A 13,646-nucleotide genomic window follows, 5' to 3' on the forward strand; every position below is an offset into this window, starting at 1 on the left:
AGGTCTCAGGCAACATTCACATAATAGAAAACCAGAAGAAATGCAAACCAAACCGAGCACACAGATTTAAGTTTAAACATCACTTATTTATGATTATAAGCATACTGCTGCACCAACAACCATTCCTGGTAAAACACTTTTGAGACACACCCCGTCCATGAAACTGAACTCGATTACGAGACACAAACCACAGATACTTCAAAGGGGACACCCTTCGTGGCAGAGACCAGAGACACAGACGACGCAGGTACACAGCAGCAGCTTTGACCAATGGCTTACTAACCACCATGGAGACGAAGCACCAGGTGGAGGGTGCTCTCTTTCTGGATATTGTAGTCAGCGAGGGTGCGGCCATCCTCCAGCTGCTTGCCAGCGAAGATCAGACGCTGCTGGTCCGGAGGAATGCCCTCCTTGTCCTGGATCTTGGCCTTGACATTATCGATGGTGCCCGAGGACTCCACCTCAAGGGTGATGGTCTTGCCGGTGAGGGTCTTCACGAAGATCTGCATGCCTCCCCTGAGGCAGAGGACAAGGTGAAGGGTGGATTCCTTCTGAATGTTGTAGTCAGCGAGGGTCCTGCCATCCTCTAGTTGCTTGCCGGTAAAGATCAAACGCTGTTGGTCTGGGGGAATGCCCTCCTTGTCCTGGATCTTGGCCTTGACATTATCGATGGTATCCAAGGACTCCACCTCAAGGGTAATGGTCTTGCCAGTCAAAGTCTTCACAAAAATCTGCATACCTCCCCTAAGGCGTAGCACCAGTGGAGGGTGCTCTCCTTTTGGATGTTGTAGTTAGCAAGCGTGCGGCCATCCTCAAGCTGCTTACCAGCGAAGATAAGCCTCTGCTAGTCCGGGGGGATGCCCTCCTTGTCTTGGATCTTGGCCTTGACATTGTCGATGGTGTCAGATGACTCGACCTCAAGGGTGATGGTCTTGCCAGTCAAGGTCTTGACGAAGATCTGCATGCCTCCCCTAAGGCGGAGCACCAGGTGGAGGGTGCTCTCCTTCTGGATGTTGTAGTCAGCAAGCGTGCGCCCGTCCTCGAGTTGCTTGCCGGCAAAGATGAGTCGCTACTGGTCTGGGGGGATGCCCTCCTTGTCCTAAATCTTAGCCTTGATGTTGTCAATGGTGTCGAAAGACTCCACCTCAAGGGTGATGGTCTTGCCGGTGAGGGTCTTAACAAAGATCTGCATCTGTAGAAGAAAAAACAAGCAACATGAATAAATATACAGCAGTAGACAGTCAGCAACAAGAAACAGATATGCATGCTAATCACATAATAGAACCAGCAAAACAGCAGCAGCATGTCACCATCCAAGTAAATAAAAGAGCATGCATGGGCACCAAGTAGATAACAAGTAATCATCAGTAGCAGCATATATCTTCATCTATCTAGGCATGCATATGAAATGAATCAACATGTAATAATGCTCAGTAGCAGGATACAACCTTCCATCTAGCTAGGCATGCATGTGAAACGAGTCAACATCCATGTATCTTGATCTATCTAGGCATGCATATGATACGAATCAACATGATAATAACGCTCAGCAACAGCATATAACTTCCATCTAGACATGCATATGAAACGACTAAGCATGATAATAACGCTCAGTACCAGCATATAATTTCCATCTATCTAGGCATGCATATGAAATGAATCGACATGATAATATGGTTCGTCAGGTAAAAGCTATAGTCTGAACAAGTAACAGCAGTCGTGCAGCATATATTGACTCCATCACCGTAATTATGAACATATTTGGTGACACGCAGGTACAAATCAAATTTGAGACAACTATTTCTACTCTGATCTAGAGCTAAAACTCAACCAGACTTGGGACAAAGTCAATCAGACAAATCATGCTCACAAATCTATCTAGGAACATAGAACCAGGTCACAAAACCTGCATCAAGAATTAAGAAAAGCACAACAGATCTATCCCTACGCAGCAGCCAAAGAAATCTTGAGAACGATCCCACCTAGGAACTGTTAGTTGATCTCCACCAATAGGCCCAACGGCCTATTAGGCCCTTGTCTCTGCTCCCTGATAGGGGGAGCCCAACCCTAATATGGTTCATAGGCCCCTGTCGCACAACACATATATATAGAGGAGTAGGGAACTGGGCTCGGTAACCGAAGTTGTCTGGAGCCACCGCAATCCCACTCACAGAAACCTAGTCTGATCTAAAGGCTGTGCTGCCAGCGACGGGATGCACCACCGCACCGTTGTGACCTCTACCTCGCCTCTACAAGCCATAGGATCGCCACTAGACCTCACCACCGAGCCAGAGCTGCCTCGACACCGGCGTCAGCGATGTTGATAAACCCTAAAGAGGTCTACTTCGATCTACGGTTACACAAAGGTACACTCATTCGATTTTAACATTGGTATTAGAGCCAGGTTACCAGTGTGTAACCCTAGCGCTAACCGGGTAAAAGCAAAGAGAAAGAGAGACCGGGGTGGCGGACGTCACTGTCTACCGGTCACCACCGCCACCGCACGGGGGAAAAGATGCCGCACCGCCGTTCACGGCAAGAATAGAACAGATCTAGTTCAGATCTAAGGAAAGAAGTAAAGTGGTTCCCCAACCCTAACCCTAATTGGGTGAAGAGGAAGGGCCCTTAGCTCATGAAGCCAAACCCTAACCGTGGGGAAGAATAACAGTGAACCTGATTCGGATGAACTAACCCATCCTCATCCCAATCGGAATCAAAACCGTGAAAAGAAATAAAAAAAAGTGCAAATCCTGTAACCCTAATTTTAACCCCATCCCAAATCGGGTTAATCCCAAAAGAAGAAGGGGAAGGGGAAGAGACTGATTTGGATGAACTCCGAAAAGAAAAGAAATCAAAGAAAGAAAGGAAATCCAAAGAAAGAAGAAGAACAGGGGTCAAAACCCGAACCCTAAACCTAGATCCCGATCCGGATGAACTCCAAAAAGAAAAGAAATCAAAAGAAGAGAAAAACCGAATCGATCGAATCGAATTAGAAAAGAAACCCTAACCTTAACCCTAATCCCCACTTCCGGTTCGAAAAAGAGAAGAGCAATCCAAATCGAAAAGAAGAAGGGGATGGGAAAGGAGAAAGGGAAGGGGGAATGGACCAACCTCGTCATGCGTCGGGAAAACCCTTCGTCGGCGTGGAAGAAGAAGGGCCGAGCCGAGGGTAGCTCCTCGCTGGGCTCGGCCAAGGGGGCGCCATGGCCAGGCTGCTCGACGGTGGCGTGCTCACCCGTTGGGGAGCACACGCACCGGTAAAGGGGCCGACGACGGCGCCATGGCTCTGCTGGTCCTCGCTCGCTGCTCGCTCAGTTGCACTTGCCTTGCTGTTGTGTGAGGAGAGAAGAGAGACAGGCGAAGAGAGAAGCATAGAGTGCGAATGAGCTAGGGTTTGGAGGGCGCGACCGCGGGCGGGGTTTTTGTTCTCCCTATCCGCACGCGCTACCGTCCGATCAGAAATGAACGACGCCGGATGATCGGGCCGACCCGTGGCCCACGCGGGCGAGCGCACCGGTGCGGCTTTGCCGGCCCAGGCCCAGGTTGCGGCCTGGGTGTGGCAGCATGCGCGGAGAGTAGCTGGGCCGAAAGAACAGTGATCATTTGAGTCATTTTTCGTTTTTTCTTTTTCCAGTAAGTATTTATTTTCTAGAAATTGATTAATGGTTTAAAGAAAATAAAAAAAGTAAATTTTTCCTAGTGGGTAAAATTGAAGAAATTGAGTATACATTTTCCACTGCAAAAGAAATGGTTTATTCTCTAGTTAATTTGTACCAACGTGATATTTAATTGGAGAAAAAGAAAGTTTTCCGTTGCTAAAGAAATTGTTTATTCTCCAGTTATTTTGAACTAATGTGGTATTTAATTGGATAAAAAGAGATTTGACATGATTATGATATTGTTATTTTCTGACCAACGTTGTTAATAACAATATCATAATTTTAATGATTTATACATTAATTTTACTTCTGCCCAACAGTGATGTAGAATTAGTGTATGAGAACAGTTGTATAATTTTAATGATTTATGCATTAATTTTACTTCTGCCCAACGGTGATGTAGAATTAGTGTATGAGAACAGATGTAAAAGTTAATGATTTATGCATTAATTCTATTTTTGCCCAACGGTGATGTAGAATTAGTGTATACGAACAGTTGTATGTTTTGATTTTGACCAACGTTGGAATCAAGGCATAGAAATGGTGTTATTTTTATGTTAAGAAAAGTTTTAACCTGATTTTCATCTTAGCTAAGATGGACTGGGAAGTCACCTCACCGTGTTCCACTGAGTGTGTGGTACCGGTGAGGGAGACAAATGAGCATGATGCCACTTGGGCACCTAAAGAGAGAGATTTTGAATCCCGAAAGATGTTATATGCCCTTGAGCATAGAAAGTGCATCACTACCAACAAAAAATGTTTGGCTGTGATAAAGAACACGATTGAGCCTGCAATTGTGGGCTCAATCCCAGAGTGTGACATGGTCACCGAGTACCTTGATAGAATAAAGAGTCAGTTCACTGGCTTTTCAAAGACATATGCTACCCAGCTGATAAAGCAGCTGGTGACAGAGTGTTACTCTGATAATGATGGCATAAGAGAGCTCACGATGCGTTATTGAAATTATGGCACTGTTGTTTAGGCCATATTTCGAGGGAAAGAAAAGAAAGACTAGTTAAGAATGATATTCTTCCTCCATTAGAGCTCTCAGATTTAAAACAATGCAGAGAATGCATAAAAGGAAAGTATATAAAGAAAAGTAAGAAAGATGACAAACGAAACGTATGAATTTTATAGATTATTCACACAGACATCTATGGTCAGTTTTCTATAAAGAGTGTAGATGGTAATGATTCGTTCATAATATTCACAGATGATTACTCCCGTTATGTCTATATTTATCAAATCAAAGAAAGAACAGAAGCATTGGATAACTATAGATATTTAAGGCAAAAGTTGAAATCCAACGTAATTTAAAGATAAAGATAGTCAGGTCTGACCGTGGGGGAGTACTACGGTCGGCATACCCCATATGGCCAAGTTTCTGGACCTTATGCAGGGTTCTTACAGGAGAATGGCAAAGTAGCCTAGTATTCTATACCGGGCGAACCTCAGCAGAATGGAGTAGCTGAAAGACGCAATTGTACAATGAATGGATATGGTGTGCAGTATGATAAGTTACTCCACCTTATAGTTGAGCCTGTGAATGGAGGCGTTAAAACCGCCATTCATATTCTCAATAGAGTATCAAGAAAGTCGGTGCCCAAAACACCGTATGAGTTGTGGACAGAAAGAGTACCCTCACTAAACCACTTGCGTGTGTGGGGGGGGAGCCCTGCTGAGGCTAAAGTATTTAATCCAAACATTGGGAAGTTAGATCCCGAAACAGTAAGTTGCCATTTGTTTGTCTACCCAGAAAAGTCAAAAGATTTTCGTTTTCTACTATCTAGAGAGACATACAAAGTTTGTGGAAACGAGACACGCTGTCTTCCTATAGGACAAATTGATGAGGGGGAGTATGGTAGCTCGAGAAATTGACCTTGAAGTGAAGCGGGTGTAAGCGCCCACTCCAATGATTCATGAGCTATTTTTCTCACTACTCGCTGTAGCTGCACCGATAGTGCTAGATACTGTGGTGCTAGCACCTGTTGTTATCCCACCTGTGACAATAATGAATGATGATGAGGAACCTATTCTTTAGGATCCTATAGAACATATTGCCACACATAAGGGGGAGCAACAACAGCCTCAAACAGAAGTTGTGCCAAATGTGAAGGCTCCTAGAAGGTCTTAAAGAGTTAGAAAATCAGCTATTCCTACTGATTATGAAGTGTACAACACTGATGAATTTTAAATGGAGAACGATCCCACCTCATTTGAAGAAGCCATGAAAAGTGATCATTCATCAAAGTGGCTTGAGGCCATGGAAGATAAAATGAAATATATGAATGCCAATAAAGTTTGGAATTTAGAGATAATTCCTAAAGGAGCCAAAACAGTAGGCTGTAAATGGGTCTACAAAACAAAACTTGACTCTCAAAGGAATATAGAGAGATATAAAACACGACTTGTGGCAAAAGGCTTTATGCAAAGAGAAAGGATTGATTACAATGAGACCGTTTCTCTAGTCTCTTGTAAAGATTCCTTCAGAATCATAATGGCATTAGTGGCACATTACGATTTAGAATTATATCAGATGGATGTAGAGACGGCATTTCTCAACGGGGACTTGGAGGAAAATGTTTACATGGCACAACCAAAAGGTTTTGTCATGGAAGGAAAAAAACGAATGGGATGCCGCCTAAAGAAATCCATTTATGGATTAAAACAAGCTTTAAGACAGTGGTACTTGAAGTTTGATCAGACAATAAAGAATTTTTGGTTTAAAAGAAAATATAGAGGATAATTGTGTCTATACAAAGTTTAAGAATGGGAAGTTTATCTTCATTGTCCTGTATGTGGATGATATCTTACTTGCTAGTAGTGATGTCAGTCTACTACTGGAGACAAAGAAGTTTTGTCCTCAAAATTTGATATGAAAGATCTTGGTGAACCTTTGTTCGCTCTAGGGATCGAGATTCACCAAGATAGAAGTAAATGGGTATAAGGACTGTCACAAAAGGCATACATAGAAAAGATCTTAAAGAAATTTTGTATGCACAAATATAGTTCCTCACCTGCTCCTATAGTCAAGGGCGATAGATATGGAGATTTTCAATGCCCCAAGAACCAATATGAGCTCAATCAAATGAAAGTGGTTCCGTATGCTTCAGCTGTCGAAAGCTTATAATATGCTCAAGTATGTACGCGCCCTGACTTGGTATTTGTTACCGGGTTACTTGGCAGATTTTAGAGCAATTCTGGAACAGAACAATGAAATTAGTAAAGAAAGTCTTGCATTATTTGCAAGGAATGAAAGGCCTCATGATGACGTATAGAAGATCTGATTCACTCCATATAGTAGGATATTCAGATTTAGATTATGCGGGAGATGATAGAAAATCCACATTAGGATATGTATTCACTCTCGTAAAGGGGAGCTATTTCATGGAAAAGCTCAAAGCAAACCGTCACTATATCGTCCATAATGTATGACAGTTTGTAGCGTGTTATGAGGCAACGAGGCAGATGAACTGACTAAAGAAGTTTATACCCGGTTTGAAGGTGGTTGACGATATCTATAGACCACTTAAGTTATACTGCAATTATAATCCGGCAGTAAAGTATACTCACAACATACGTCAAGTGGTGCTGCCAAACACATTGATATAGAGTATTATGTTGTGAAAGATAAAGTCCGGGATCAAGTCATAAGTCTTGAGCATATAAGTATAGAAAAAGATGCTCGTGGATCCGCTTACAAAAGGCTTACCACCCAACGTGTTCAGAGAACATGTAGCTAGCATGGGTTTAAGAGAAAGCCTAAAATTCTTGAACAAAAGAAGGCACAAAGATAAATATCTATTTCAAAATAGAGTAGTGTGTTGTAGCTATTAAGTCTATCAGCAATGGACCATGACGATGAGACATGCTCTATGCGCTAATCTGTAATGGAATGAACAAAAGTAAATAAATTAAAAGATGATAGTGAGATCAAGGGGGGAATGTTAGTTGATCTTCACCAATAGGCCCAACGGCCTATTGGGCCCTTGTTTTTGCTCCCTAATCGGGAGAGCCCAACCCTAATATGGTTGGTGGGCCCCTGTCGCACAACACATATATATAGAGGAGTGGGGAACTAGGCTCGGTAACCGAAGTTGTCCGGAGCCGCCGCAATCCCACTCACAGAAACCTAGTCTAATCTAAAGGCTGTGCTGCCAGCGACGGGATGCACCACCGCACCGCCGTGACCTCTGCCTCGCCTCTGCAGGCCACGGGATCGCCACTGGACCTCGCCACCGAGCCGGAGCTACCTCAACACCGGCGTCAGCGAGGTTGCAGCGCAACCAGGGCGAAATAGATAAACCCTAAAAAGGTCTACTTTGATCTACGATTACACAAAGGTACACTCATTCGATTCTAACAGGAACCGCTTACAAGCCAGCCATCTATGAACATAAACTCGCAATCTAGATGGGAAGAGGAGTACTCGCCAATCTAGATGGGAAGGGGAGTACTACGCACAGAGAAGATGAGAGGGGGAGGAGAGGAGAATCACCGTACCTTGAAGAGGGGGATGGATTGACGAGGCTCACGAGAAGAAGATCGATTGGGATTGGGATGGGGCTATGTGCTCCTTGCTCCGAACAACACAAGATGAGATGAGATTGGGGAAGGAGGTGAGGAGGGGTGGCTATTTATGTTGGTGGAGAAGGAATCACCGCGCTGTGGGCCCGTGGCGGTTCCGTTCCGTGCGAGAGAAGTCCGCCACGCAATTTCCAGGAGCCCACCAGCGCAAGAGTTTAACGCGAACACGGAACGGAAGGCGAGCCGGCCGTAGAAACGGAGGAGAGCGGAGCTCCCGAGAAGGAACCAGTGACGGAGTGGACACGAAGACGTCGGACCATCTGTTTCGGTCTGCTGGTTTGCTGGTTGGTGGCCGTTAGACTCGACGCTGTTAACGCGTTCTCCCGTGATTCCGTCTATGCTTACCGACACTGAGACGTGTGGCCCATGAGTCAGAAAACTTTTTTCTCTTTTTTTCTTTTTTTGAAACGATATAACCTCTCTTTCACCCGACGGTGATCAGGATGAATATGATTGCGATTAAACAAGTGTAGTATGATATAATCGGCGTTTATGTCGTGTTCCACGGAGAGCGCTCCCCGCTCTCGGACTCTGATAATACTCAACACTTTGGGTCAACACAAGAACGTAAAATAGGGGGAATTGCTGCACCTTGTTTCCCGCGGCGGGGGCTCGCACCGTCTGGACGTCGCCCGCGCCGTTCTACCACACGCGGGGCCGCTTGCGCCCGCTCGACGGAGCCCCAACAGCTGCAATGAGCGGCTATGGCAGATAGATCCCATTACAACCTGTGCAACACTAGATTTATTTTTGCAATATACGTCTAGAACTACTGAAACACTTGCAAAAACACTTTAAAGTTGCTGCAAACATATGCAACAACCAGATAAAACACTTTGCAACAGCATAATGCTGAAAACAGATGAAACATATTTGGAATAAACGCTTGCAACATACCTTTAAAATATCTGAAACACTTGAACATATACGCTTGTAATATGCGCTTTCAACGTAACATCTACTTGCTGCTTGAATGAATGGAGGCTCGGCGACGCGGTGCTCAATGCCGCGGAGTGGCGCGTGGGGATGCTAGTGGGTGGGCGGGTGCATTGCCCACGGTAAGCGGCCCGCAACGATAGGGGCGGGCGGGTGCGGTCCCCCGCGGCGAGGCGCCCCCCTGTGGAGGCGGCTGCGCTGCCCGCGGTGAGTGGTTGCGCTGTACGCGGCGAGCGGCGAGCGGCCCCGCTAGAGAAGGCGAACGGCCGACGAGCGGCGCGGTGGAATCGGACACGACGGTCGAATGGCGTGGTGGAGAACGCCGCAACAGGCGAGGAGGAAGAGGAATGTGTCTATTTTTTTACATGGAGAAACTGTGAGGGGAGCAGGTCTATTGGACTGCAGGTCTAGGAAGAGACGTCCGGACGAATAGATGCCCTGCACGGCTACACAGAGCATTACCAGTAAGACGAGGAATGGAATTTTTGGGCTTGTCTGACTCTTTGTAGCCGCTCCTTGATTGAAAAATCAGCTTGTAAGTACAATCTACTCTCTACTAGCCGCTGCTTGCTTGCCTCTTTCTAGCCATTGCTGCATACCTTTGGAGAGTAAACACGCCATCCATCCATGTCCGCTGCCTTTATCATCTCTTCCACTTGTAGATCAGGCAATCCCTCGAGAGCTGTGACACACTTATTGATGCTGTAAGGATCTTCCATTTTATTCTCTTCTATAGTCGCAAATCGCTCAATATCTTCCTTTTTGAGCATTAGGTACCTCTCCTGGAAATCATTAGTTGATCTAGTGATTTTAGTCTGGCTAGTTTTCTGTTTTTTTGGCTCGCCTAGCATGAACCGACTCTGGAGTTGAACTGCTAGATGGTCAGGAAGTGTGACGTTGAGTTTCTAGGAACTGTTCTGGAACAAATGTCTCTAAATTTGAGGAATTTGGTGGATGTGCTTCTTGTGGTGATGCATTAAAAGTAAAGTCTTTTACTTGATGAAGGACTGAATTCATCATCACCAAACCAATTAGAGTATCATCCCTAGTCCCCTCGACATCAAAATGCAAGGCTGATGCACCATCAGCATCAGGTACATTGCAGTGGCAGTGAATGCAATGCAGGAACTTCTGAACATACTTTTGCCTTGCTCGCATGGTCCATTCCATAGCAACTTCTTCCTTCGGCATAAGGACCTGCATAAATTATGTACGCAATATTTTTTTTTAAATTATGAGTACAACAACGTGTATAGATAAATATAGAGAGCAAGGTCCATGAACTGAAACTCACAATCATATATATAAAGAGTATAAGTCATCGAATTATGGAAATGATTTATCTCGCCATCAAAGAAGAGCGTCTTTGTTTCTACGTTTCCCTAGTCCCTTCCAAACACTCTCGGGTGCTGTCACCATCATCCTACTGGAATCCCAGCCAAAACCACTTTGTTCTCTCAAATCCTTTATAATCCGATACTGTTACTTCAAATCCAGCCTATTCCTTTTGTTTTACTTGAGCAACGGTGAAGGCTCAAGTAAACCTTGAATTGAATTGACCAACCATACTAGTCCATGCCTCCTCGCTCCTTGCATTGTGTGTCCGAAATCTAGGTAAATCATGTTGTTCTAAGAGTCCAATTAGATAAAGGTTCATCTGGTGGTTCCAATTTGCTCTAGCATCCACAATTTTTCAGTTCCAAAATAACATAGGGAAATATTACTGCTGTATTTGAAAATTTTGCAAAAGGGGAAGGCACTTTCGTTGTATGAAAAACAAACTTTCTGTAGTTTTACTATGCAATAAGAATTTCATCGGCTGAAGTTTTCCACAAGTGATAGTTCTGAATGCTTTTAGTCTGAGAAAAAAAGGTGAAATGCTAATAGCACTAATTACATGATTCATTCTTGTACAGACTGATTACAACTAGGCATGCTGAGTAGATGACAATCGCTTAAAAGATGAAATCCTGAAATGCTACAGACTCCCAATAAGTATTGTTTACAGGTTTAGTTTATAAAGGCAACAACTGAGCATAGGATAGGTTCAGTTCCTCCATTGATATTCAGTTTGTAAAGGCAACAAATCAGCATAAGGAACCAAGTTGTAATCACTAGAAATATTTTTCTTGTATATACATACGCGTATCACCATTTATCACCAATCTCTGAAACTTCTTGTACCACTCTAGTAACTAATTACCACTGAAATTCTCCTGAACTGAAAGCACAACATCTCTAGTAATAGCTAATAGTACAGAAAAAAACGCAGTTTCTATGCTGTTCTTCATCCGGATTCCGGAGACCTTGGAAGCAAGCCAGTCTCCAATTCTCTAAAGCAGCCATATGTAAGCGTATATTGAGATTTGAACAACGTAATGTGACAGGAATTTCATGATAAAGAATCAAACTCCAGCATATATATCAGAAAGTTCCGGTGTGTTTTGAATAGAGCCAAATTAAAGTCGGCTACCTGTTGCCAAAATCATAGCATCAAATCTCCACTGAACACAAACCGAAGGTAGCTAGGATGATCGATTGGACGACGACTACATAAATTTCAATAGGAGAAAACATCTCAAGAATGGAGATATACCCAACATCAAACATGAACGATGAAGTTTAAAGGAGATATATACACACAGGGGAAGATTTTCGTGCTGTACATGGGAACATGATGTTCCTCAAGTGCAGCAGCGTTCTGTCAGAATTAGCAATTTAGCTATTAGCACCTCTACTCCCTACTCTTACAATGACAAGCCAAGCTAGGCTTTTGCAGATGTGCAGATTGGCTTGGGTTTTGCAGTTTCATCTGTGCCTGGCGGCTTGGCCCTCTGTTCGTGTCCATGGCTTCATCTCCAAAACTTTGCAGACAACAGCGATCGCCCTTGCCTGGCATGCATGTCATACGCGCAATGTCCTCAGCCTCTTGGCCAGCACCTCTGCATCATCTTGCACCTCATCCACGTGTAGTGTTCTCATCCTATCCGTCAGCATCTCTGCATCCGCCGCCATCTCGGCCGCCGGCGGACAGCTGATCTCTCGGACACGGCGGCAGCGCTTCTGGCGCCTCCGGTGCGTGATCATCGCGTCGACGTCCAGCACCCCTCTCATCTCCTCCAAAGCCGTGCGCACCGTGACGATCCCGTCCACCTTGGGGCTCCTGCCAAAGCCGCTCGCTCTCACCATCTCAAGCAGCGTGGTCTCCGGCGAGATCGCTTCCTACAGGAGCGACCCGATCGTCCGCAGCACCGTGAGCAGTCCCTCGGACGACGCGTCCGGCCGGGTGTCCACGAACCTCCATCGGACTTTCCGGTCCCCGGCGCCGACGACGCGTGCCAGCAGGTGGACCGCCGCCGGCGAGACGCTGAGAGTTGCGCGGGAGGGAGAGGGACCCGGGTGATTATTCTTGATCTGCTCGACGCACGTACGCCCGTCGTCTGGTCCTCCTGCGAGGGCGCGGCGGATGTAGGGCAGGCGGATGCGGCAGTGCGTGGAGCTGGCGTCGACGTGGACCAGAGGCGAGTATGGGTCGGCGGGGTCGACGGGCGCGCTGACCTCGACGACGCTCTGGCTGCCCTCGGGCGGCGCGATCTCGAGCGGCGCCGTGTATGCGTAGTCGATGATGTTGAGAGCCGTCCTGTCCAGAATCTCAGAGGGGCGGTGGCCGGTGAGAAGCTGCAGAACACGTGAAGCACTCCGGCGGCGATTATTAGTAGGGCCTTGTTTAGAGGCCATCCAAATTCAAGTTTTTTCACTCTCTTTCCATCACATTAATTTTTAGCCGCTTACATGGAGTATTAAATGTAGGTAAAAAAAATAACTAATTACAGAGTTTAGTTCGAAATCACGAGATGAATCTTTTGAGCCTAGTTGGTCCACGATTGGACAATATTTATCAAATAAGACGAAAGTGTTACTATTTATCGGGTTGAAATTTTTTCGCAATCTAAACGAGGCATAGGTGGTGGTGGCCGTCTTGGTTGCTTGGTCTCACCTTTCACGGGGACGGGGAAAAGGGTGATGGAGAAGGAATCTGGTCTAGGCATAGTGAACGACTTGACAAGATTACTGACGCCCGGACTCGACGCATGGAGTTGTACGTGCGACGGCATATATATGATGAACTAGCACTAGCAAGTCCGGTGGCGGTGGCGGTGGCGGTGCCGTTGCCGGTTCGCATCCGATCCAGAATTCCAGACTCGTGTTCGACTCTTATAATCTAAGCCGCAGAAACAGAGTACAAATTAAAGGTTAAGAAAACACCCTGATTATAGATTTGTAGTACTTTATTTATTTATGGATAGGCAAAATATGTATTGGAAACTGTGTACGTCTTTGGTGGATGGAAATTCAAAATAAAAAAAACGCATTTCGGTTGCCCTTGTTTTTGGAACTTGAGACATCCACAGTGCATAAAAACATGTACCCACATACAAAAATTGAGATGTAAACTCAAACTAG

At 45.3% G+C, this 13,646-nt stretch overlaps 2 pseudogenes; both read right to left on the bottom strand.

Moving 5' to 3' along the window:
- Positions 1-278: 278 nt before the first annotated feature.
- Positions 279-3,285, bottom strand: LOC136459738 (polyubiquitin-like; annotated as a pseudogene).
- A 926-nt stretch (positions 3,286-4,211) lies between these two features.
- LOC136461298 (uncharacterized) lies at positions 4,212-12,371 on the bottom strand (annotated as a pseudogene).
- Positions 12,372-13,646: the final 1,275 nt, after the last annotated feature.

This window comes from Miscanthus floridulus, chromosome 6 (assembly GCF_019320115.1).
Source record: "Miscanthus floridulus cultivar M001 chromosome 6, ASM1932011v1, whole genome shotgun sequence".
In the NCBI taxonomy this organism is placed as follows: domain Eukaryota; kingdom Viridiplantae; phylum Streptophyta; class Magnoliopsida; order Poales; family Poaceae; genus Miscanthus; species Miscanthus floridulus.